Here is a 12522-nt window from a genome sequence, read left to right as displayed (position 1 = left end):
GGAATTCAGTGCCGGGGAATTAGTGTTAAGAAGGGTAGTGGGGCACATGCGGGACATGGCTGCAGGGAAGCTTGCTCAGAGTTGGGAGGGACCATACAGAGTCACAGCCGTCGCAGGTGCAGGGGCCTACCACTTGGAGGACCTGGACGAGAGGCCGCTCCCCCGACCATGGAACGCCAACAACCTGAAGAAATTCTACGCGTAACCATCGATGTAAGCCAAAACTTGTATTCTATTAAGATTAAGAGCATGATGAACTTTTTTTGTCTGTGCTGTTTTTTGACCCTGTAACCACACCAAGAGAATCGCCAATAAAGCCTAAGGACAGAAACCTGACCCTCGGCTCGATCAACATCGCCGAGCAGGTGAAAACCTTACGAATAAATCCTAAGGACAGAAACCTGACCCTCGGCTCGATCAACATCGCCGAGCAGGTGAAAACCTTACGAATAAATCCTAAGGACAGAAACCTGACCCTCGGCTCGATCAATATCGCTGAGCAGGTGAAAACCTTACAAATAAATCCTAAGGACAGAAACCTGACCCTCGGCTCGATCAACATCGCCGAGCAGGTGAAAACCTTACGAATAAATCCTAAGGACAGAAACCTGACCCTCGGCTTGATCAATATCGCCGAGCAGGTGAAAACCTAACAAATAAATCCTAAGGACAGAAACCTGACCCTCGGCTCGATCAACATCGCCGAGCAGGTGAAAACCTTACGAATAAATCCTAAGGACAGAAACCTGACCCTCGGCTCGATCAACATCGCCGAGCAGGTGAAAACCTTACGAATAAATCCTAAGGACAGAAACCTAACCCTCGGTTCGATCAACATCGCCGAGCAGGTGAAAACCTTACGAATAAAATCTAAGGACAGAAACCTGACCCTCGGCTCGATCAATGTCACCGAGCAGGTGAAAACCTTACGAGTAAATCTTAAGGAAAGAAAACTGATCCTTGGCTCGATCAATATCGCCGAACAGGTGAGAACCTTACAATCAAATCTATAAGGACGAAAGCACAATCCTCGGTTAAACCAAATCCTGATAAAAACCTAACCCTTTTTTGCAAAAACTAAGTCCAATAGCGCTCTCAAATTTCCCACAGCGCCGCACAACAGGTTTTCGGGGGTACCATTCTATTAAGCGGCCATAGCACTGGTATAATTCAAGCAAAACACAAAACAAAGATAATTTCATTCAACAAATTGGAACGGAAGCAGAAAATGGACTACTAATTAAACAGGTAAAAGCAATTGTTCAATCACCACATCCCGGTGACATGGGCAAATAAAACCGACAAACTAAAGCAATTGTTCAATCACCACATCCCGGTGACATAGGCAAATAAAAACAAAATAAAAATAAGCTAACAAGTAAAAATAAAATCAGCTGGGAGGTTGAGTCGGTGTTGGCACTTCCTGCTGGACGGTCAGAGGAAAAGGCTGGCCCTCACTAAGAAGCTCCTGCACGGTAGGTATGCTTGTGGCCTCCATATCCTCGGGCTCGGCATGAGAGTCGATTGGCTCGACCAACTCCCTCATACTGGCCATCTCCTCCTCATCAAAAGCAGCCGGGGCGTTCTGGACGGCAGGTACAGGGTTCGGAAATGGAATCTGGCCGGGGTCTCTCAGCGGCGAGTCTTCAGGAACGCCCATTGCCTGAAGAGCAGCAAACCACCCGGCCTCGAAACCCATATGCCGAGCCCGAGCCACCACCGGCTCTGCGGAGTTCTCGGCGTCGGCAAAGCCTATGTCATGCCACTTTTGCTCCGCGGCCGCCAAGCCTGCCCTGAGATCAGCTATCTCGTCGGAATGGGAAGTGTTGAGGCTGAGGGCTTTGGCTAGTTTGAGTTCCGTCTCATTTTGCCTGGCCAGGAGGTCTGCACACCTCTTTTCAGCCGATGCTCGGAACTTCTCCACGGCAGCAGCCTTCTTCTCGGCAGCCTCAGCAATCTTTGCCTTTTCCTTAGCCGTTTTTACTGCTGACTCCCGCGCCCCCTTCTCGCGCTCATTTTCCTCATCAAGCTCCCGTACCCGGGCAGCCACAATGTGAGCCAGTTGAGCGGCCTAGCAAGCACGAAGGTTAGAAAAGTGACAAAAGGAAATCTACATGGAGCAAATAGACAAAAGAATTACCGCAATGGCGTGCCACTCTAACCGGCGCCCCACGGACTCCTCGGACCCATCATCAAAGGCGTGCACATCCTCGGGAAGTTGGAGAGCACCGGCCAAGGTTTGGGCAATACGGCTGCCCTCGCCCTTATCCCACATCCGAATAGAGGCCGTCGATGGCAATGGCTTGCCGTCTAGAAGAAACTTTGGCTCCCACGCTGGAGCCACTTGGGAGGAGGACGTGCCCCCCGTGCCGGCTTCGGTTGGCGGCTCGCGGATAACAATTCCCCCTGTTGGTCGGGGAGGAGTCTGGACAGCGGCATCCCCCGGGCCCGTGGAATGTTGCTCGGTTACTTTCTGTTTCTTCCGGGCACGTCCGGACTGCGAGGGGGGAGGAGGTTGAGAAACTGGACCCCGACCCTGAGTAGGCGGGGGCTGGTTGGTCGGCCGGGCACCAGGCACGAACCTGTCAAGGGTCATTACTCTCCTTGCCACCATTCTTGCACCGGGCTGGATCGCTTCAGCTAGCAAGTTAGCCGCGTCTGTCACTTGTTGTTGATGCTCGGTGGGTGGATCCTCGGGATGGGGCTGCTCTTGGGCTTGGTCCCCTTGTTGTATGGCTTTGTGAGCTCTCTCTCTAAGGCGCCGAGATACCTGTTCCGCGGAATCGTCTCGCAGGGGAATTAGTTCATCCGCGGCAGTGAACCGCCGACCAAATTCCCTCGCTTCCCCGGTTGTAAGCTTCGGCGGCAAGAAATTCACGTACCGGACGTCTATGTACGATAGCAGGGGGCTGTCAACTATCAACGCCTGCTTGAAAGGCTGCCAAGTAGAGTAAACCGGTTCCACGCCAAGAATCAGGTGTGAGGCCCGGAGTTGCCCGTCCCAATGCACGTAGATCTCGGAACGGAGGACGAAGTTTAAGTCCCTGATGTGGACGGCTCTGAGGTCCTGAACAAACACTTTGCCGTCTGCAAAAGAACAGATAACGCATTAGCTTTTAACAATAAAAAATTTCTTTTACTCAAACAATTATAAGAAGGGGATGGTACGAACCCACTTCACGCCGTGTGAGGGGGCAAGGGATCTCCCCGGCAAACCAATTGCCGCGCACCCTGACGAACTCCCCGGCGGAGTTCCTGTTCGAATCGGGTAGGCACGATATCAGCCGTACCCGAGCATCCCTCGTCTTTAAGTAATAATTTGTGGATTTGCTCCCACAGAGGCTGTACATTTGGTTAATATCATGGTGGTCTAATTGTAAGTCAAAGGTATGGTTTAACTGGCCGACATAACTAACTACCCGGTAAAAATTGGGGGGAAGCTGGTCGGGGCACAGCCCATAGTAGGTGAGTGTGCTTATCAGGAGGGGATCTACCAGGAACCTAACCCCACCTTCTAAAATGGACATCAAAGGAAAGAAGGCTGTACCCTGCCCTCGGTGGAGTTCCATATCACTCTCATGGCAGTAAGCCACGTCCACGTCATTGGGAATACTAAATTTACTCCTAAAGGTGGCCAAAGCAGTCGGGGTATCTAGAAGGTAAGAATAACCCATCTATAAAGCCTAAAACTACAAGAATGAACTCAAAGAAACAAAGCTGAAGGAACAGGAAGGGGAAGAAAGACTTACTTTGGGTTCTAAGGAGGAAAAGAACGCTGAGCAAGCAAGCGCACAAAAATGTGGTCGGCAGAGAGTAGGCACTAAAGATCAGAGGCGAAGGAAAAATGGAATGATGTTTGGAGAAGGACTATTTATAGAGCCAGAAGAAATGGGGAAAGAAGAAACGCTTAATCAAGCAATAAATGGGCACAGCCTAGAGCGACCCAACCAATGCCAAGCGTAACCGATTTGCGCGCCGCTTCGGTTCACGAACCGTCAGGCAATAATGACGACTGCGCCTGGCGCCGCGAAACGGTGCGTCTTTTGAGATGACTATTAATGAGAAGTGACAGCCAGAAGTCCCAGACTAGAAGGTTCCCGAGGTCAAAAGGCCCAGGCAGCTCCTTGATTCTCCTCGGCGACCGAGTATGAATCAAGGGGGGGCTATTGTACGGCACCGAGCTCCCAAAGCCCATACTGGCCTTGGGCCCAGACCCATCAAGGCCCCGGGCCCAAGCCCATATCGGCCTTGGGCGCGGGCCCAGCAGAGAGTTCCAGTTACCTTATGCCCTTCTTGAAACTGCCTTAGAGCAAAAACAAGTTTTGGGTATTAAGTTCCCGGGGTTGACCGGTTAATCTTTCCCGGTAGAGCGCATGAGTCATATCCGGGAAGGTCATGATATGCACGGGAACGTGAGTTGCCGAACATAATCGGTGAAAATGGAGCCAAGTTCCAAGATCATAAATGCTGCACCGCCCTTTCACCTAAACAACCACTTTAACCAAATAATACTGGACCTTCAATAGCACTAACGGTGACTGTAATCATGATCTCCCCACTAACCTTGGCTATAAATAGAAGAAAGTTGGGAGAAGAAGGGGTTCAGAAAAATTGAGAGAAAATAGTCAAGGAGAGAGTATCAACTGAGTGTTGCTTTGAGTCTCTCTGCCGAGAACGACCCATTGTAGGAAATCCTTAAACCCACTACAAATAAATTGTGAGCCCAAGTGATCTAAGGCCCAGAATTCTTGTACTTGGTTCTTACAAATAATTTTCTAGGTTTCTTTTAAGGAACTTGAGTTTATGAGACTCGATTTCCACTACCAAAATGTGAAATTCGAGTCTGTTAGGCTTAAGTTGCTTTTGTGAATTTGAGTCGAAGAGACTCGAGATATTAGTTTGCTAAATAGCTTGGAAACATTGCTAATTAACAAAATTGTTTGAAAATTAGTGTTGTAGGGATGATAGGCCCAGTTGTATATATTGGGCCGAGGGCCCGGTCTGAGGACGCCTAGTAGTTCGAAGACGGGTAAAAGCTGTTATGGAAGTCCGCATTAGTGAATGAAGAGATGGGGTTTAGTCATAAGAGTCCAAGAAGGTGGTCCGAGCAGGATTACCTCGGTTGAGCAAAGCAGAGGTTCGAAGGTGTGGTCTGCCATCTAGGGCAGCGTTCTAGGAGGTTCTCTTGATAAGGATACACATCATGAAGGTACAGGATAAAGGAGAACTACGAAATATCTAAGAGAAAGCTGCTACCACCACATTTAATACTCTGTAGCTAACTCTCTGGCCGTATTAATGAGGAAGTGATACCTGAGTATTAATTTTCAGTCTTACAACTATTCCCAAAGACTTTAGGAAGGTGCTGATGGGACAAAGATCAACACCAGTAACCTGATCTACACATGGAGGGTGAAGATGAAATAAGAAGAGAGTATAAAAAGAAAGGAGACCCTGAGGGAAAGAGATTAGAGAATTAAGAGTAAAACACTGTAACAACAAGAACTGTGCTTATAAATCAAGTTCAAGAGATATATATATATATATATATATATATATATAAGGACTGATCTCCTTGGATTGTGCCGAAGACGATTTTATTTAGAAAAACCAGTCTGTCTTTACTCTATTGTCATTTGGATCCACTATAATTGTTGCCTAACTCATTAGAACTAAGTTTTCTGGTCCACTCCTTACAAATTCATTGTATTGAGCTCTTTGGGTCTAGATCAATTTTACCTTTTGCACCTAGGACCCAAAACCTGTCCTTACAAGTGTTATTTTGCAAAAATATCCTTGGTTTGTAGGAACACTGAAAGAACACAAAGAATAGAAGTAGATATGAGTTGGTGCTAAAGTCGCCGGATTTTTTTGCTGTTGTGAGAGAGAGATGATGGTGAAAGCGAGTGAGTAAAGAGTCTAAGAGAGACCTTTTATTTATTTACAAAGGATTACAATCCATCTTAAAAAAATGCAAAATATAATAAAAACAAAATTTTGACAAAATATGAAAAAATATTTATTTACTTGTCTAATTCTAGCTATGAAAAAAAATATGAATGGAGAGGATTTAAACCCATGGTTAATAGATAATTTTGACAAAAATATGCTTTTTGGTTTTGAAATATTATCTATATTCTACTTTTGTACTCAAAGTTTAAAAGGTTCTATTTTTGTTCTTGTGACAAATCTTAAATAATTTGTTAAGGATTTATAACTGACCTAAAAAAAAAAATTGAGGGACAAAGGCTTGGATGTATTTCCATTCTTGAAAATTTTATTGTCCCTCATCTATCTATTTAAGTTATATTTTTTGTCAGTGTGTGTAACATTATGTATATTTTAGGAATAAAAATATAATCAAGACTTTATATGGTTTAAATTTTGTTCAAATGACTAGCAACATCTTTACCAACTCTCTGAATCGAGAGCAACTAAGATGAACTAGAAAGATAGGCCATTATCTTAATATTGTAAAATCACTTTTTTTTTTGGGTATTCTGATGCACCTTATCACAAACTGATTAGCATGGTATTATCTGATTTGTGCCAAATAACCTATGGTTGTAAATCATGCAAGTAAAATCTGAAACCATGGGACTTAATATTGCCCCATTCAGCATAAAGTGTTTGTGGATCATCCTTTGAAAAAAAGAACACAAGTACAAGTGTCAATGTCTGAAATTCTGAATCACAATTTGTTTAGCATGATACATGAAATAAACACCACATACCACTCAAAAGGAAAAAGGAAACACAAAATACAAAGGCCTTTGAGATTTTCTGGTAAAGTGTAGCCAAGGAGCTGTACAATTCAAGTGGAAGGAACTACAGCAAGCCAAAACAAGCATAGGTCATTTCGGTTATAAAAAAAGAAGAGCTTATGATTCAACTAAAGTCTAAAGCTGAACGATGAAATAGGATTGGTGTAAGTCAATCCCGCATAGTAGGGATATAAAGCTTTATGGTGTTTATATGGTTAGCAGAGACTGAAAAGATAGTATCAAGTATCTCATACATGCTTTCAGGTACGTCAATAACCATCACATTGCAATGTCTTAGAACTTTATTAACCATTGATAAAAAGAGCAAAGGGGGTAGGGGCTGTTATGTAATAATGATTAATCTTCCCAAGCAATCAAGTGAAGTATCTGCATAGTAGATAAGAATAAGACAAATAGGAGAAATTGTACACATGCACCCAGCACCCCCTTCGTCATGAACCCAGGACCTGACCCCCCACCTAGTACTTGCAAGGTGAGAGAAGGTGCATGCCAATTATTGGCTTAGAGGCTTCACATTTTAATCGGTATTCTTGTTATTTTCAAAGTAGATATATAAATGGGGACACATGCACACAAATAAAGTTACTTTCGCTGCAATTTTGCATCCTCTGATAGCTAATCTTGATTGATAGAGGACACTCAAAAGACCTTTGTTTCCTACCAATCAATACGTTTTAGTCTTACCATGTTGAAAAAGTAATGGCTGTTGTTTTTTTTTTTCGGTGAAAGTAATGGCTGTTGTTATTATCATGAGTGATTATACGAGACACATTCATAAAAAAAATGGGGGGCTAAAAATCTCAAAAGTGTATTTATTGGGTATGTAGCACTGGTTTGAGAATCACTAACTGAGAGAGCAGAAAACAACGAAGAGAAGATATATTTTTTTTAAAAAAAATAAGCAATTGACAGGCAGAAAAGTAAATAACTAGATGAAACAGAGGAAAGCAAAGCTAGAGAGCGCATTAGGGCAGCTATCCAAACTTACTATATTTATGCTCCAATATGTAGTAAAGTGAACAAACATCTTTGAAACCAAGTACAAATAATCAGACAAATAATCAGCTCAACAACATCGGAAGAAGAAAACCAAGAATGTTACTGTAATATTCAATAACACAAACGAGAATCAAGTTTAGAATGATAACATGCTCCAAAAATTACAATATATAAGAGGAGGGAGATGCCAATTTGGACCTCTAGATTTCTACTCAAGGTGCAGTGTGCTTCACAATGACCAGACTCATTAGTTACCCAAAAATATGTTAGATTTCTGAAAATTACTGGTATTTTTGCTATGCTTAGATTAGATGTCTGCAAATTAGTGGTATTTGCTATGATTTATGCTGCTGGATACTGCAATGTAATGTCTTATGTCAAAATTCCTTAAAATATGCAAGCTGATTATGAAGATGATTTGAAACTCCAAATTTTGATTAACTTGTGTGAACAATTATTTGACATGACGATTTTTCTTTATGCTACTGGTCCTCTAACAGAAGTTTCCCAATGTCAAGTTCATGCCAATGGCTTCTGTGGATCATACAAGATTTCTGTGAAACAATAATACTCAGAGTAGATTTCTATTTCTAATCATCCCAGGTCAGACATGAGTGGCTCAACATCCAATATTTCAGAGCAATCCTTTTTTACTTTAACAACCAAACGAGACATTCATCTTCTATATGCCCCCTCCCTGCCCCAAAAGAGTCAAGATTCAAGAGAATATGCATATAACTCTCAACATGGTACACAGAATTCAATTAGATTTCAAATAATAGGATTAATGATAATTATCATCTTTAACGAGGTGCTGCATGGGAGCAGATAATTGCTCACAGATTGCATTGACAATTTCATACACTGACAATATATGTGGTCACTTACTTGGTGCTTTACATAATTTCAAAATCTCCTAATAATTCGTTGGCACTAAATGTACTGGCAAAAACTCAACAAAGGTCATGATAATTATCATGATAATCAAGAGAATAGACAGATAATATGTGTATAACACCCAACTTGGTACGGACTACAGAGATTTCAATTAGATTTGGAATAATAAGATTACTGATAATTATTATCTTTAATGAAGTGCTACATGGGAAAAAGAAATTGCTCAGAGATTCCATTGATGATTTTACACAGTATCTGGACAAGATGTGTGGTCACTTGGTTCTTTACATAATTTCAAAATCCCCTTACAATTCGTTGGCACTAAATGTAATGGCAGAACTCAGCAAGGATCATTTATAGGGTCATCTAAATCATATTCAAAAAGCAAATTACAGTTTGACTCCTCTTCAAATATAACATTGATTATCACTGATTTCATCATCATAAAAATAATTTAATTAATCCTTTTCTAGACCAGCGCCTGCACTTTTCCTGGACAAACCCCTACTCCTATCCAGTACCCCTTGCCCAACATGGCTTGCATATATTTCCCTGATTTCTACAAGGGGTATATATCTCTGCAAGAGTTTCTGATGGTCGTAGGCTTCCCTTAAAAAACTGTCTTGAGTGTCGTTCTTAGAGATGCTAAATATAGCAGATTGTCATTCAAACACTTAAGCAAACTTCTGGGGCAGGGCCAAAGGCTTATGGAGGTTGCTCACATTCATACACTCATTTTTCAATTATGCGGTAAAGTGAAGAAGCTCATGAAACACTCCAATCCTCTTCTTGCATACATCTGTGTCGAGATCCAAAGGGGAGACATCAGAATCCAGAGAAGTAGAAGGGGGCATTTGCCACTCTTTCAACCTCCATGCATTTTCTTTTTCAACCCAAAACCTCTTCTGAATCCAATCAGAAAGGCTAAGCAACCATATTTCATGTCTTCTTTCTTCTGTTGTAAAGCTGCATTCTTTTAAAATTCGGAGACAACAAGGCCATCATCCTAGGATAAGAGATTTAACCCAACACAATTGTCGAGGAGGTGGATTAAAGCGAATAACACAATTGAGAAGATCCATCCAATTTTGCTTAACGATAATGAGCTCTTCTTGGTGGAGTTCCAGTACTTCAGGAGTCAAGTTAAACAAGGGACATGAGTGCCCCCATTGTCAAAAGCACGAGACTCATGATAAAAAAGGGCATCTCCTAAGAAAGGCGAAGAGCTAAAGACCATGTGGAAGAAAAAGTTGTCCATGATGGCATGCAAGGTGGTATAAAGGAACACAACACTAAGGAGTACAAGAGATCATGGAAAAAAGAAAGCAAGTGACTTATATTTTCAAATTATGCTGTCTCATGAAGAGTGAATTTTTATGTTCTAATTTTTGAAAGCATAATGAGCAAACCTTTTTTGTTTTTGATATAGTTTCAACCTATGAAGTTTACTTCTATTGATTGTGCTCATTATTATCAAATCAAAATATCAATTGATTTTTGGTGTAGGTGTGTAGGGAATTTAACCAAAATAATCCCAACCTGTGAGAAACAAAACAAATAGAGAAAACACACCATAAACACCTCACCACCTTCGTTGCACACCACCATGAGCTCTGATACCACTTGTTGGGGAGATAAAAACTTTGGGAAGTTTCCTTGAATAATTAATATAACACATAGAGACACACTTTAACCCAAAAGGTTTAAGCCCAATGGGTATGTGCTCAATTATGTTATATTAACCACTCATTCTTCTCATCTTTATTCAATGTGGGACTTCACTCACATGTGTAACCCAACAATCTCCCCCTCACGTGTGAGTCTGTCTCTCTATGGGTTTCAAGATTGTTGGGTTACACGTGTGAGAGAAATTCCAATTACATCCTAGCACTCTCTCACAGAAAAAATAAGAATAGAAGCTGACTGCCTCTCTTTTCTCTATTTCCTCTCATGCGGCTCCTTACTAGGTTAATTAGAATTTCTCTCACACGTGTAACCCAACAATCTTGAAACCCATAGAGAGACAGACTCACACGTGAGGGGGAGATTGTTGGGTTACACGTGTGAGTGAAGTCCCACATTGAATAAAGATGAGAAGAATGAGTGGTTAATATAACATAATTGAGCACATACCCATTGGGCTTAGGCCTTTTGGGTTAAAGTGTGTCTCTATGTGTTATATTAATTATTCAAGGAAACTTCCCAAGGTTTTTATCTCCCCAACAAGTGGTATCAGAGCTCATGGTGGTGTGCAGCGAAGGTGGTGAGGTGTTTATGGTCCCTACCCAGCGGGGACAAAGAAAGCCTAGATGGCCCACACACAAAGATCCTGGAGAAAAAAAAAAAAAGGAAAAAAAGCCCAACAAATGAATATTGCTAATGGTGCTAAATAATGGTGTGATGCGAGGTTCCCATGGATATGGACGTGCGGGGTTCCCATGGATGTGCGTGCAGGGTTGACACGTGGTTCCCATGGATGACATACGAGAGATCTATGGATGACGCGTTGATGAAGTGAAAGGTCCATTAGGCAAGGGGGAGTGAGAAGGACTTGTTCATGGCCCATAAAGAGGTCTTGAAACCCATAGAGAGACAGACTCACACGTGAGGGGGAGATTGTTGGGTTACACGTGTGAGTGAAGTCCCACATTGAATAAAGATGAGAAGAATGAGTAGTTAATATAACATAATTGAGCACATACCCATTGGGCTTAGGCCTTTTGGGTTAAAGTGTGTCTCTATGTGTTATATTAATTATTCAAGGAAACTTCCCAAGATTTTTATCTCCCCAACAAGGTGAAGATTGAACCCAAATCTATTTTTCAACCATTAAACCATATAATTAACAAAATTTTTTTTTGATGCATAATGAGCAAACTTGATCCACGTAAAAAGATATAAAAAGCAGGCAACCAAGCTGAAGCGTAAAGACGATAACGAAGTACGCCAAAATGAATATGAGTTTCGTGTACTTTGCTTTTGTGGTAGCTTATTTGCTAAGCGAAATGAAAATTCAAAAAAGGAAAAGTTAACTTATTTCTTTATTTTATAAAAGGGGTGACAAAAAGTGAACTGTACAAAGGGAAACAAAGGCACCTGTGATTAAGGCATAATACAACTAATAAACACAATGGTGTGATGGCTTTTGGAGTTTGTACAGTAGAAAAAAAAAGAAAGAAGCAAAACCTCTACCTACAGGACTATCTAGAAAATATGTCCATGATCCATTGCAGGGGATGGGATTGAGGAAAAGTATATGTGAATCACCTACGATGGTAACCCAACCTATGTGATCGGAGATCCATGAATTAGGTTCGATGGGAACAAACAAGTCATGAAAGATTCAATAATGAATTATCTCAAAGTCCCTCCCTAGGGTGTAGATAATGCAAATTGTCATAGTGAGAAGGATAAGTAATCTTATAATGAACTCATAGCTTACAAAGGTGGTGTACTGGTGTGTGATGGTACACACTTGATGAGCTCACTTATATGGGTGTGGAAGTTTGTAGCCACAAAAGGAGTTTAACAAAAATAACTAACACTGGGCAAATTAAGAAAGATTCAACAGAACATAGGAGCAAATCATTACATTGTTTCTCCTGTTTTGTAGTGTTGGTTTTCTCCTGTTTGTCTTTTTTTCCCCCTCTTGTAGATTGCTTTCTTAGGTAGTTTGGTGTATTTTATTTTTGTTCTACTGTTTCTTTGTGTGTTTTCCATTAAAGGTTTTCATTTTATTATTAAAAAAAAAAAACTTGGGCAGCATATCCTTGTCCCCAAAATATTACTGAACATTTTCATTACAATGCAATGCAAGCATGGCAAATAAAATTAAGTCTGC

General features: G+C 41.6%; 1 pseudogene; it reads right to left on the bottom strand.

Annotated features, from left to right (window-relative positions):
* Positions 1–8909: 8909 nt before the first annotated feature.
* LOC126691514 (uncharacterized) lies at positions 8910–9819 on the bottom strand (annotated as a pseudogene).
* Between the last annotated feature and the right edge of the window lie 2703 nt (positions 9820–12522).

This window comes from Quercus robur, chromosome 7, assembly GCF_932294415.1.
Source record: "Quercus robur chromosome 7, dhQueRobu3.1, whole genome shotgun sequence".
Lineage (NCBI taxonomy): Eukaryota > Viridiplantae > Streptophyta > Magnoliopsida > Fagales > Fagaceae > Quercus > Quercus robur.
Note: the sequence above shows the minus strand (reverse complement) of the source record. Positions and strands in the feature narration are given on the sequence as shown.